At 43.2% G+C, this 15,066-nt stretch overlaps 1 protein-coding gene across 1 annotated transcript in view; it reads right to left on the bottom strand.

The window, feature by feature from the left end:
* The window catches only part of TTYH3 (tweety family member 3), a gene marked incomplete at its 5' end in the record, with an annotated part of 144,241 nt that overhangs the window by 41,180 nt on the left and 87,995 nt on the right, over window positions 1–15,066 (bottom strand). The window lies entirely within an intron of this gene.

Here is a 15,066-nt window from a genome sequence, read left to right as displayed (position 1 = left end):
GAGGTGGGGGACTTGAGTCACATGACTTGACTTAAGTCACCAGTTTGAGGATTTGAGATTTGCTTGACTAAAATTAAAAAAGACTCGACTTGACTTTGACTTGTTATTCATGACTTGAGACTTATGACTCGAAATGACTTTATTTTAAGTTATTAAATATTTGCATTTTCTCAAGATGTGTTAAAGCAAAATTAATGTGCCTGTTATGTTTGACACCACAGTCACTTAAAACACTTCAGTGTGTTCTGATTTTTAGGACACTGGCTGTTTAACAATAGAAATACTTAACATGTTTTTAGTGACTGTGGTGTTGAAACATGAGCGTACGAAGGATTTTGAGCTGTTTGGGCATTCAAAGTGTTTCTTTAATATGCCAAAAAATAAAGAAAATAAAACAAAACCTTTCCTGACCACTGACTTAACGGATTTAAAGGTGAAAATTGCAGTAGATCAGTACTTTGACTTGATTTGTGACTTGACCAAAATAAATGACTTGATTTACTTGACTTCTAGCAGGGACTCGACTTGACTTGCTTGCTTTTCACCACAGTAACTTGGGACTTGCTTGAGACTTGAAGGTTAAGACTTGAGACTTGCTTGTGACTTGCACATGTGTGACTTACTCCCATGTCTGCTAAAAACGCATCTCACAAACCCAGAACCATTCTGAAAAAGTAGTGATTATAACTACTTTTTTCTGTACTCCGGTGTGTTTTACAGTGAATGGGCCATCAAAACCTCACTGCATGGGAATGCCCACGTTACAGTGTGAACTGGTCCGAATTGGTAAAGCTACAATACAATTAATTTGTGTGACGTTTAGTGTTATCTTAGAATAAAACAAAGCAGAGCTTCACCCAAAAGGGGAAGCTCCGCTAGTTTTCCTCCCCCCCCCCTCCACTTGCCATATTTGGCATGGGGGGGGGTACCTGGGGTTTTGTCAAACTGATCACATGTGCAGCACCATGGCAGTTTCAGATAAAACAGGCTGACAATGAAAGGAGGGTGAAAAATGGATTTTTGTAAAATCTTACCGTAAAATCCTTTTCTCTTAGCTCATTGACAGACGTAGTCCTCGGTGATACACCACCTTCGGGTTATGTTGCCTCCACAGGAGCAGGACTAGACAGGAAATTAAAAAGCTCTGGCCACACCCTAGGGGCAGTCCCAGAGGGTATATCCTCTCTCTCTCTGCCTCAGCAAATCAGTTATGTGAAAAAGCAGTCTTTAGAGATTTTAACCCAACCCAACTCAAAAACAGAGGGGCGGGGACTACGTCTGTCAATGAGCTAAGAGAAAAGGATTTTACGGTAAGATTTTACAAAAATCCATTTTTCTCTAGCGCTCATTGACAGACGTAGTCCTCGGTGATACACCACCTTCGGGACGTCCCAGAGCAGTATCACAAATGAGGGGTGGGAAAATGGAAATCAAATCCCAATCTAGAAGGCCCAACCGGTGCCAACTAGAAGTTTACAATGCTCATCCTTAATGAGACTCAACCAAAAAAAGAGAAAACAATTTTTTTTTTTTTTTTCAAACAGAAAAAAAAAAACCCTCGAGGTAGACCACCGGTCTCCTCAAATTGCGGCCTGCAAAACCTTGCGGCCAAATGAGGCATCCGCCGATGCCGTCACATCAATTTTATAGAATTTTGTAAAGGTATGTACCGACGACCAGGTGGCCGCCTTACATACCTGGACCACTGACGCCTGATGGCGAAAGGCCCAGGAAGTACTGAGCGCTCGAGTGGAGTGCGCCCTAACAGGGAACGGAGGACTCTGACCCTTAATAGAATAAGCCTGTACCACCGTTTGTCTAATCCATTTGGCAATGGTCGCGGCAGATGCAGGCAAACCCTTTCTGGGGCCATCCGTGATCACAAAAAGTGAATCCGTCTTACGGAATGATTCCGTAGCTTTCAGGTATACCCTGATTGCCCGAACCACATCTAAGGAATGCAACGCATGTTCCCGATGATGCTTGGGCTGAGGACACAAGGAAGGTAGTACAATATCTTCATTCAGATGAAAATCTGAAACCACCTTAGGAAGAAAAGATGGCTTAGGATGAAGTACTACCTTATCCCTATGAATCACTAGGTATGGGGACTGGCATGATAATGCAGCCAGTTCTGACACCCTGCGAGCAGAAGTAATAGCCACCAAGAAGGCCACCTTCTGGGATAAAGTAAGCAAGGGAATCTCCCTGATGTTTTCAAAGGGAGGTTTCTGTAGAACCGACAAAACCAAATTAAGATCCCAGGGCGGTAAGGGCGCGCGGACTGGAGGAGCCAGGTGCCGCACCCCCTGGATGAAATTCCGCACCAAGGACTTGGTAGCTAAAGGTTTCTGAAAGAAGATTGCTAATGCTGAAACTTGACCCTTGATGGTGCTCAAGGCTAGCTTCTGCTCAACCCCTTGTTGCAAAAAGGCCAATATTCGAGTCACCGAATAGGTACGTGGAGGAAATCCTAAAGATTCGCACCACGCAATATAAGTCTTCCATGTGTGATAATAGACCTTGCTGGAAGTCGCTTTCCTTGCTTTAATAAGGGTAGGAATGACTGAAGTAGACAAACCTCTGTCCTTCAGTACTTGGGTCTCAATGGCCAGGCCATTAAACCCAGCGACTGTAAAGCATGATGGTAAATTGGTCCTTGAGACCACAGACACTCCCTGAGACGAAGTTCCCACGGAACGTCTGCGACTAGCATGTCCAAGTCGGCCAGGCCGGCTTGAGGAGGCCAGCCTAGAATTTCTAGGACCACTGGCGCTGATAGAATCTGAACCAGGCGTCCCTAGAGGTATCTGGCCCCGACCATCCGAGAAAGTCTGGTCGTTTTCTGTTCCCACACATTTATCAGATACCTGATTGTTATCAGGAAGGGTGATCTTTTCTGGTTGAACCTCAGGGACCGAAGTCACCCGACTAGAGGCTACTTGGCCTATCTGGTCAACCAGATCCGATTCCTGTGAGGTATAGGGACTAATCTTAGGAAAAGGTAAAGGAAAAGATCTATTCAGGGAACGGTAACTACCGCTTCCTGTAGTACTTAAATGTTGGAAGGGAAGAATCGCACCGGTAGTAGTGGTTGAAGCTCGATCTAATGTCCTGAATACCGGTGAAAACGTCCCCCCACCCTGAAACCGGGTGGGGGCGCACCTTCAGGCTGTGTACTCCTTTGCTTCGGGTTTGGCTGGGTTGGTCCTCTGCTTGTCCGACCAGCCCTTCTTGAACCCTCCTGGAGGAGTCTTGCCTTTCCCGCTAGTACCAGCCGGGCGCCCTTTATGGGCGGTAAAGAAAGGTCCTCGCTTGTTGCGAGGTCCCTTAGCTTTAGCAGCCTGTGGCAAAAAAGTGCTCTTGCCCCCAGTGGCATCCTTGATGATTTCATCTAGGTTGGCCCCAAATAGACGATTCCCCTGAAAAGGGAGATTTGTCAAGGTCTTTTTGGAACCTAGGTCAGCTGACCAGCATTTTAACCACAGCACACGTCTGAGGATCACCGCTGACATAGATGCATGCCCTAATAAGGAAGTAGTGTCCAAGGCTGCGTCACAGATAAACTGTAGCCCTTGTATAATCTGTTCCATCAAATCAGATGTCTCCTGGGGAATATCTTTTCCCCTAAGGTCTTGGCGTACCATTTTCGCCCATTCCGTAAGTGTCTGGGAAACTAGACCAATAACAATTACTGGTCTAAATGCTGACCCTATCAGAGAGAAGATGGTGCGGGACTCTGCTTCCATCTTTCGATCCACCGGATCCTTAAAGGATGAAGTGTCCTCCACTGGGATAACCGTGGCTTTATTCAGCCTGGAAATAGGTGGATCCACCACTGGTGGTACCGTCCATTTCTTAATGATGGATTCCTCAAACGGATAGCGTCTAGCAATACGCTTGGAAATAGTAAAGGTACGTTTAGAATGCTCCCATTCTCCTTTAATCTGATTAGCGAAACATTTGGGTACAGGAAAAACCTTCACCGTTTTGATGGGCTTATTAGTACCAAAAGGAATCTCTGTTTCAGTTGCCTCTGCCGGTAAAGCCTCAAGTTTTAAGGTTTCCTGCACTGCCACAACTAGTGCGTCCACCAATGCTTCTTCCTGAATTATAGCAGGAGAAGAAGCGTCCTCCTCACTGTCTGAGGGGGCTTTACCTGGGATAACAGCCTTTGCAGAGGAACCTGCAACTGCAGTGACCATCTCTGAATCAGAGTCAGAGGTGTCAGATAGTATAGGGGTAGGCGGGGGTCGCTTCCTTGACCCCCGTCCCTGACAGGCCGCCTCCACCCGAGCCACCATAGACTCCAAAATTGCTGTAAATGACTCTACACTCTGTGCACAGGCGGGTCCCGTGGCCCCCTCGAGGGAAACAGGTGGGGGAATATGTGTGGCAGGGTCCATGATAATTCCAGTCACTTCCTGGATAATATAATTCAAAAATAAAAAACTTTTTTTTTTTTTTTTTTTTTTTTTCAGACCCCCAGCGCCACAAAAAGCCCCTTAGTGTTACCTGCTAGGGATCCCTATCGATCGAGAGAGAGAGAGAGAGATAGACCCCCAGGCTCACCACTTGATGCTCAGAGTTTAACTGCAACAGGTTACAGCGCTGTCTTGACAAACAGGAAGTCTTTTGGCTGGCTGCCCAGGAAGAAAGGAGGCGGCTCCGCCCCTCTGCACGCCTTCCGGCGCCTCCCCTAGCTCCACGAGGTGTTTGGATCACCTCAAACATGGCCGCCCCCATGCTGGAGACACGAGGCTACGCCAAAATGGCGGCTCGTGCGATCCAGCAAAAAAAAAAATGGCGGCGGCCTGTACTGAATAGCGGTGTGCTGCAGGGCACACAACACTCTCTCTGCATGGGGATTTGGCGTGGTTGGCGGTACCGGCCCTGGCGGACCGCATGGCCATTCGGGAGGCCTGCTAATAGCTGGAGATCTGATTAGGAAGGCAGTCTACATGTCCGTGGCTTCTGACTGGTAGGTAGCTTATTCTTATCACCGTAAGATTCCCAGAATGCCACAGATTATAATCTTTTTAACATGTATACAATTAGATAGTTAGCTCCCAAACCAAGCCTCCTGGCTTTTTGCACATAAAATCACACTCAAAGTAGGAGGATCTGTGTCATTTATAGGATAGAGAGGGACTCTATCTTACCATACAGAGAGGGGCCCGCGTTCACCACAAGACCCGTCAGGGGAAAAGGGGGGAACATACTACTCACCATACCGGAACCAGGCGGGCACCAACTCCTGACAGTACCCCTCTCCACCGGGGCGGGAGGGCTGTCGACCGATATGGACGCCGTGACTCATGGTCTTTGGCGTTTCAGCGAGACGTTTAACTCGCGGGGTCAGTCCTTTAATGGGACTTTGTCGCGGCCGACCCAGCGCGGAGCTATGGCCTGCACGCGCTCGTAGGCTGAACTGGGGTGACCACCGGATCTCAACATCCAGCCCGTCGCCCAGTTCAGCTTTCTTGCTTGAAGATCTCACAGGAACACTGGAGAAAAAAAGCTGTCTAAAAAATCCTTTAAGAAAAAAATCTTGCCAGGACCTAAGATCCCAGCAAGGTATCTAGGTCCTTACTCCTAACTAGACAGAAAATAACTGATTTGCTGAGGCAGAGAGAGAGAGGATATACCCTCTGGGACTGCCCCTAGGGTGTGGCCAGAGCTTTTTAATTTCCTGTCTAGTCCTGCTCCTGTGGAGGCAACATAACCCGAAGGTGGTGTATCACCGAGGACTACGTCTGTCAATGAGCGCTAGAGAAAGGAGGGTTTAGTCCTGCTTTCAAATGTATTGCTGGAATCTGTCAACATGACAGTTTTTAACCACTCGCCGAACACCGCACGACTATATACTGCGGCAGTCAGCCCCCTACAGGCAAAGTGACGTACCGGTACGTCGATTGCCCACAAGCCTGTAGAGGGCGAGGGCACGCCGCGGGGGGCGTGCTCCCGCCCCCGCTCGTTCCCTGCCTAGCCAGCGCGTGTACCTGGCTGCTCCGATGTCCGCCACACAACCGTCTGTCATTCTCACTGAAGTAATGACAGAGGCTATGCGATCCTGCTATGTAGGATCATAGGTCTCTTATTACTTCACTAGCCACGCCCCTAACAGTTAGAATCACGCCCCTAGGGACACAACCCCTTGATCACCAATAAAGTTAACCCCTTCCCTGCCAGTGTCATTATTACAGTAACAGTGCACATTTATAGCACTGATTACTGTAGTAATGTCACTGGTACCCCCAAAAGTGTCAAAAATGTCAGTCAGGGGTCCGATGTGTCCGCCGCAATGTCGCAGTCCCGCAAAAAAAAAAAAAAAAAAAAAACACAGATCGCCGCCATTACTAGTTAAAAAAAAAATAAAAAAACAATAAAAATGACATAAATCTTTCCCGTAGTTAGTAAACACAATAACTTTTGCGCAAACTAATCAAAATACGCTTATTGCGATTTTTTTCACAAAAAATATGTAGCAGAAAACAAATTGGCCTAAAATGTTAAAAAATTTAGATTTTTACATATGAGAATTTCATATAAAAAAAGTGAAAAATATTGTTAGTTTTTCAAAATTGTCGCTCTTTTTTTGTTTATATAATTAAAAATTGCATAGGTAATCAAATACCACCAAAAGAAAGCTCTGTTTGTGGGGAAAAAAGGACGTCAATTTCATTTGGGTACAGCGCCGCACGACCGCGAAATTGTCCGTTAAAGTCACGCAGTGCCGAATCGCAAAATAGGGCCTGGTCTTTGAGCAGCCAAATCCTCTGGGGCTTAAGTGGTTAAAAATGTTAAAATATCCTAATAATCTGTCCCCACTGGTTGGGTTTGTAAAAAAAAAAAAAAAATAATAATAATAATAATAATAATAATAATTGTAAGTTTTCTATATTAAATTTTAACTGTAGTTTTTAAGAGCAGGGAAAACAAGTATTTGACTGCAACCAAATACAATTAACAATATAAAACAATGATGGCAAAATGTAGTTTTTTATGGTAGAAAATCAAATACAAAATAACCACAAGGTGGCAGCAGTATTTCATCAAAAAAGGTCATCCTTGTACACAGCCATTTTCTTGCACTGCGTAGTAATAAACATTCAGAAAATCTTTCATGGCTAACATGGTAACAAAACATACACAAAAAAAAATAAAAAAAAATTCTAGAATATATTTTAAGGTCATTAATTAGTTAAAGTTTTGAAGAAAGAAAAAAAACACAGACCATACAGATTTTAGCTCATTAATTCTATGTTTTTTTGCCAATGAAGCCAAACAGATCATTAGCTTTTGAATTGTAAAAAAATGACATAATCCAGTTTTTCTTTGGAGAAAAAGTGCATGTCTTCCGTAAAGGAGGGCTCCCCCTCCAGTATTTGTAACGGAGCGCTAATCATTTACAATTCTGAGAGCATTGAGCTGACTCTATTCAGAATATGTGTTGGAATTTCCCCTATTCATCCCCTATTATATGTGGGTAAAGCAGACTGAAGGATAAGCTGCTGCCAAATACTTTTTCTACTGGATATCAAAGATAACATTTATAAGTGTCTCCCGAAAAGCCCTCTCTTGCTTGGTTTTCTTTAGAGTTGATCTCCAGGCCAACAGATAAATATATATACAAGAAGGCAGCGCCAAAAAATTAAGTGAACAATAAAAAAACATATAGGAAGTCCATAAGAAGAATAAACAAGGGAATCCTCCATACACCAGTGAGTGACAGTAGAGATGAATTTGTGTCACCAAACACCACGTGAATATAAGGTAGTCTGCTTACCAAAGAGTGTTTACTCTCATATTATAGAGAAGTCAACACCAGCATATAAACACAAGGATAGAGATGTTCCGGCAGTAACCTCAAGATGTCCATCTCGATCAATAGAAATGAAGTGATGATCACTACTAAAACCTCTCAAGTCCCCACGGATCCAAGATCACTTCAGCATAAACTACAATAATGTAGTAGATCTAAACAAGCTAATACTTTTATTTAAAAATTGCACACCTAACAGGATTCACAAATAAGAAAGCGTGTATACACAATGAAAGAGGCTACAGCTGATAGTGTGCTTACATCACCGTCGATCCGCCTTACATGTTTCGTCATTAAATGACGTCTTCAAAGGCGTCTTTAGATCCACTACACTACTGTAGTTTATTTATGCTGAGGTGATCTTGGATCCATGGGGACTTGAGAGGTTTTAGTAGTGATCATCACTTTATTCCTATTGATCGAGATGGACATCTTGAGGTTCTGGTGTTTATATGCTGGTGTTAACTTCTCTATAATAGGAGAGTTAACACTATCTGGTAAGCAGATAACTTATGTTTACGTGGTGTTTGGTGACACAAATTCATCTCTACTGTCACTCACTGGTGTATGGAGGATTCCCTTGTTTATTCTTATGGACTTCCTAAATTGACTTTTACTGATTGTTACTTTCATTGTTCATTTTTTGGCGCTGTCTTCTTGTGTGTATGTAATTTACGGTGTGTAATCTTACCTATTGTGCTGGCTGCCTTAGGCCTCTTTCACACGGCCGCTCAGTTTTTTTTTTTTGCTCCGCTCCGGGACTTTTTTTTTTTTTTTTCACGGAGCAGATGACACTTGTGTCATCCGCTCCGTATGTCCGCATATCATCCCATCCGTTTGCGGATGATATAAGGACATAATGTAAGTCTATGGGCATTGCGGATGTCAGCGGATGACACCGCTGAAATGCGATTCTGCTTCCTTTCCGTTTTCTGAAAGGAAGAAAATCGGATGTCAGCGGATGGTCATCCACTGACATCCGCAATGCCATTGACTTACATTATGTCCGTAAATCATCCGCAAAAAAATAGGATGAATTGCAGACATATGGAGCGCCCGTGTGAAAGGGCCCTTACTCTGTTATTTTTCCAAGCACAGATATTTTTATTATATTCAACAGATAAATATGCAGATGAAATACATACATTATTATGAGAAATGTTTTACCTGCCAAAGGTCAATCCATTTCTGAGATTTACACAGCTATGTAGTGGGCAATTTTTTTTACTACTAATAAGCAATATAGGAACACATAAATACTGTGCCCCCAAACCCTGAGTAGGAAAGCCCAAAGGGAGCAAAATACTATTCCTCCCACCTCGATAATGCAATGCACTGCGTTAGGGCAATGCTCTTTAAAGGCACAGATGACATCGCGCTGATGAAACACATTGGGCAGAGCCCCTTGCATCACTTCCAGTACCTCACTTCTGGTCTGTGGAACGCAGAAGCGTCCTGGACATATGATTAAGCACTACTGTTTGTATGTGTATGCAAGCCAGTATTTATTGTAAGTGTGATTTTATATTTTGGAGTTTTTTTTTTTTTTAATAAACGACATAACACTATTGGAGATTGCTCTCCGATTCCCTTTTATACGATTCCCTTTTATACATAATTCTGGAGTGGAGGAAAAAATAGTGAGAGGCGGTCCATTGGTGGCAGGGAAGGAGCACAAATCCCGAGAGGAAATACTGAAGTGTGAAATCAGAGCACTTTAATAAGGACTGCACTTTTGAGGACTTTTAAATATCAAAGATATAGCAAAGAAAGTTATTTTTATTAGTATAATTATTTTTGATTGTAAGATATTCTGCAATGTGGGGGAGGTGTTTTGATAGCACATTGTGAAAACATGTGAACTGCACTAAGGCAGATATATATAGATATATCTATATCCATCTATAATATCTCTATCTAGAATATCTATCTATCTAGAATATCTATCCATCTATAATATTTATTGATTCCTACAGAGCTGTTCCATGCTCAATCACAGTAGACAAAAAAAGAGATGTTTATCAATATTGTTAAGGCTGCTAGATAACTATAAACTCAATGTTTTACAATGTATCATTTCATTCTTTTAGATCAATGGAATGAACTTCCGTCTGTAAAGTAGGGTAGCTTAACCTCCTAAAGACCAAGCCTTTTTCTGACATTTGTTGCTTACAAGCTAAAATCAGTATTTTTTGCTAAAAAATTACCTAGAACCCCCAAATAGCTCTCTCCCCATACATACATACTGTACATACACACACACACATTATATATATATATATATATATATATATATATATATATATATATATATATATATATATATATATATATATATATATATATATATATATATATATATATATATATATATATAATTTTTTTTTTTTTTTCTTTAACCACTTGCCTACAGTGCACTTTCACCCCCTTCCTGCCCAGACCGATTTTCAGCTTTCAGCGCTCTCACATTTTGACTGAGAATTACTCAGTCATGCAACACTGTACCCATACAAAAATTGTGTCCTTTTTTTCACACAAATAGAGCTTTCTTTTGATAGTATTTGATCAATACTGGGTTTTTTATTTTTTGTGCTATAAATAAAAAAAGACTGAAAATATTGTGAAAAAACGCATTTTTCTTTGTTTGTCATAAAATTTTGCAAATTAGTAATTTTTCTTCACAAATTTTGACCAAAATTTATACTGCTACTTATCTTTGGTAAAAATAACCCAAGTAAGTGTATATTATTTGGTCTTTGTGAAAGTTATAGAGTCCACAAGCTATGGTGCGAATCATTGAAAATTGATCACACTTGATCACACCTGATGTACTGAAGGCCTATCTCATTTCTTGAGACACTAAAAAGTCAGGAAAGTACAAATACCCCCCAAATGACCCCTTTTTGGAAAGTAGACATTCCAAGGTATTTAATAAGGGGCATGGTGAGTTTTTTGAAGTTGTAATTTTTCCCACAATGCTTTGCAAAATGAAGATTTTTAATTTTTTTTTTATTTTTTTTTACAAATTGCCGTATTAACAGGTTATTTCTCTCACACAGCACATGTATACTTGCAACTACACCCCAAAACACATTCTACTACTCCTCCTGAGTATGGCGATACCACATGTGTGAGACTTTTTCACAGCCTGGCCACATACAGAGGCCTAACATCCAAGGAGCCCCGTCCGGCATTCTAGGAGCACAAATTACACATATCATTTCCTGACAACCTATCGCACTTTTGAAGGCCCTGGAGCACCAGGACAATGGAAACCCCCATAAAATGACCCCATTTTAGAAAGCAAACAGCCCAACGTATAATTTTTGAGGCATAATGAGTCTTTTGAATATGTCATTTTTTTCCACAAGTTTTTGGAAAATGTGGAAAGAAAATGAAAACACATTTTTTTTACACAAAGCTGTCCATTTATGCAATATTTCTAACACATAGCATGTACATAGCAAAAATTGCACCCCAAAATACATTCTGCTATTCCTCCTGAGTATGGCGATACCACATGTGTAACACTTTTTCACAGCCTGGCCACATACATAGGCCTAACATCCAAGTAGCGCTTTACACAAAGTTGTCCATTTATCCACTTTAAGACTGGGCCTATTTTTGACACTTGGTGTTTACAAGCTAAAATCATTTTTTTTTGCTAGAAAACTACTTGGAACCCCCAAACATTATATATTTTTTTTTAGCAGAGACCCTAGAGAATAAAATGGAGATCGTTGCAATATTTTTTATCACACCATATTTGCGCAGCAGTCTTCCAAATGAGTTTTTTTTGAAAAAAAATTCACTTTTTTGAACTAAAACATAAGAAAACAGTAAATTTAGCACAATTTTTTTCCATAATGTGAAAGATAATGTTACGCCGAGTAATTAGATACCCAACATGTCATGCTTCAAAATTGCGCATGCTCACAGAATGGCGCCAAACATTGGTACTTAAAAATCCCCATAGGCAACATTTTAAAAATTTCTGCAGGTTACTAGCTTAGTGTTACAGAGGAGGTCTAGGGCTCAAATTATTGCTCTCGCTCTAACGATCGCGGCGATACCTCACATGTATGGTTTGAACACCGTTTACATATGTGGGCGGGACTTGCGTATGCGTTTGCTTCTGCGCGCGAGCTAACGGGGACAGGGCGCTTTAATTTTTTTTTTTTTTTCCTATTTATTTTATTTATTATTTTTTTATTTTTACACAGTTTAAAAAAAAAAATGTTTTGATCATTTTTATTCCTATTACAAGGAATGTAAACATCCCTTGTAATAGAAATAGGCATGACAGGTCCTCTTTATTGTGAGATCTGGGGTCAAAAAGACCTCACACCTCACAACTACACTAAAAAAGCAAAAAAAAAAAAAAAATTGTTGAAAGAGGAAAAAAAAAAAAAAAAGCAAAAAAAAAAAGCGGCCCTTTAAACCGGTTGCTAGGCAACGTCTTTTGACGTAGCTCCGGTCCTCCAAGACCATAGAGTTGAGTGAGGGCCATCTTGCCCTCACTCGACTTCCTGTCTCTGAGGATCCGGGACCGGATAGTTTTCCCCGCTGCCGGCGGGTCCGGTAAGCTGGGAAAACGTCTGGGAGGCGGCAGGAGGGGGGGGGGGGGGACACCTCTTCCCCTGCACCGTAAGGGTAATTTCGCGGCGAATCCGCCACTGGGACCACCCTTATCTGAAAGCCGACCGCCCGCCGTTTCAAAAAATACCGGGGTTATGGGGGTTATCTGCTGCCATAACCCCAGTATTTAGCTTTTAATGGCCGACGCATATAGTCTTTAGGCAGTCAGTAAGTGATTGCATGTATATGGCAAACAGGTGACGATGACTGATGGGGTGACAGGTGACGATGACTGATGGGGTGACAGGTGACGATGACTGATGGGGTGACAGGTGACAATGACTGATGGGGTGACAGGTGACGATGACTGATGGGGTGACAGGTGACGATGACTGATGGGGTGACAGGTGACGATGACTGATGGGGTGACAGGTGACGATGACTGATGGGGTGACAGGTGACGATGACTGATGGGGTGACAGGTGACGATGACTGATGGGGTGACAGGTGATGATGATTGATGAGGTGACAGGTGACGATGATTGATGAGGTGACAAGTGACGATGATTGATGGGGTGACAGATGACAATCACTGACGGGGTGACATGTGACGATGATTGATGGGGTGACAAGTGGCGATCACTGATGGGGTGTCAAGTGACGATGATTGATAGGGTGACAGGTGACGATGACTGATGGGGTGACAGGTGACGATGACTGATGGGGTGACAGGTGACGATGACTGATGGGGTGACAGGTGACGATGACTGATGGGGTGACAGGTGACGGTGATTGATGGGGTGACAGGTGACGGGCGATGGTCACTGATGGGTGACAGGTGACGGTGCACGGCGGTACTGATGGCAGTCTCTGGTGACCGGTGAACTTTAGGCTATGTTCACATGTGAGCGTAGCGATCGCGGGCAGAATCACTGCGATTCTGCCCGTGATCCAGAAATCATTGCAAATTGCGGGACGCCTGTGCGTTGCCCGTGATTTGCAATAGCACCCCAAACGCTGTGCGATGTTGCAGCGATTTCCGCCTGCCGAATCGAGGTAACCTCACGCAAACAACGCATGACGCCCCAAAGAAACTCTTGTACCTTTTTTGGGCGTCATGCGATGTTTGCGCGATGTTACCGCGATTCGGCAGGCGGAAATGGCGGCAACATCGCACAGCGTTTGGGGTGCTATTGCAAATCACGGGCAACGCACAGGCGCCCCGCGATTTGCAATGATTTCCGGATCGCGGGCAGAATCGCGGTTATTCTGCCTGCGATCGCTACGCTCACATGTGAACGTTATGGGTGTCAATTTCTGGGCACTGATGAGGTGACTGTTGGGTGACAGGGGACATTGGGGGGGGGGCTGAGGACTGTGTGTGGGGACCTTTATTTGTGTGCTTTTTACTTTTTATAGGGGTACAGAGCAGTAACTCTCTATTTCTAGCTCTTCTCCCCTCACACTGGAAACTGTATGAGGAGAGAAGAGCTAGTAACAGTCAGTTACTGCTCTTTGTTTACATTTTGTGATCGGCTGTGAATGGATTCACAGCCGATCACATAGTAAACAGTCACTGTCAGTGACTGTTTACTACCGCCGGTGACAGCTGTGTTCCTACGGAACACAGTGCCACCGACATGACCGCGCTGCGCGCTCCCGATCGCGCATGCACGGTCATCTACCGGGCGCCTCCATTGTTCCAATGACACAGCCGATCACGTGGGAAACAGCCATGCCTATTGGCTGTTTCCCCCCTGCCGGTGATCGGCTGTGTCCCGGGGACACGCCGACACCGGCAGTGCACGGCGGCGCGCCCGCGATCGCGCGCCTGCCCTGCTTGAATGGGCGGACGTCATATGACGGCCGCCCAGGATAATAGCCGCACCGTCCCGCCGTCATATGACGGCGGGCGGGCGGTAAGTGGTTAAGCAGAGACCCTAGAGCAGGGGATTCCCACTACGGCCCTGCAGCTGTTGCAGAACTACACATCCCATGAGGCATTGTAAAACTCTGACATTCACATACATGACTAGGCATGATGGGAATTGTAGTTCTTGAACAACTGGAGGGCCGTAGTTTGGGAATCCCTGCCCTAGAGAATAAAGTGGCAATCGTTGCAATCTTATGTCACACTGTATTTGCACAGAAGTCTTTCAAATGCAATTTTGTGGGAAAAAATACACTTTAATGAACCTTAAAAAAACAAAACAGTAAAGATAGCACAAGTTTAAAGTATAATGTAAAAGAATTAAGAATCGTGAGCGAATCATGATCTTTATTCTAAGCAAAAAATAAATGGGATTTTATCCAGAATTGTACAGCTCCAATATATAGTATTTTAGTACACATTTTAGATAAAAGAGGGAGGTGTTTTGTAATGTCACATTGAATATATATTTCAAAGGGAGAAACAAAAGGTTTTTTGTAGGGCTACACCAAAAATATATGTTGCTAAGGTAGACGAGTGCAATGTTACACTTTCCTGCCAGGCATAATGTTTCCTTTCCTTTTTTTTTTTTTTTTGTGCAGTCTTTGCAGCATAATGAGCCAGTTAAACTCTGCTATGTAAAGTTTCTGCCTATAAAGGGGTCCCATTTTGCCTTGCAGGGTGTCCCTGGAGACATCTTCATGATTACCCTCCTGGCTGAGATGGAATCCTC

The sequence above is a fragment of the Pelophylax lessonae genome (assembly GCF_965119305.1).
Source record: "Pelophylax lessonae genome assembly, chromosome: 6".
In the NCBI taxonomy this organism is placed as follows: domain Eukaryota; kingdom Metazoa; phylum Chordata; class Amphibia; order Anura; family Ranidae; genus Pelophylax; species Pelophylax lessonae.
Note: the sequence above shows the minus strand (reverse complement) of the source record. Positions and strands in the feature narration are given on the sequence as shown.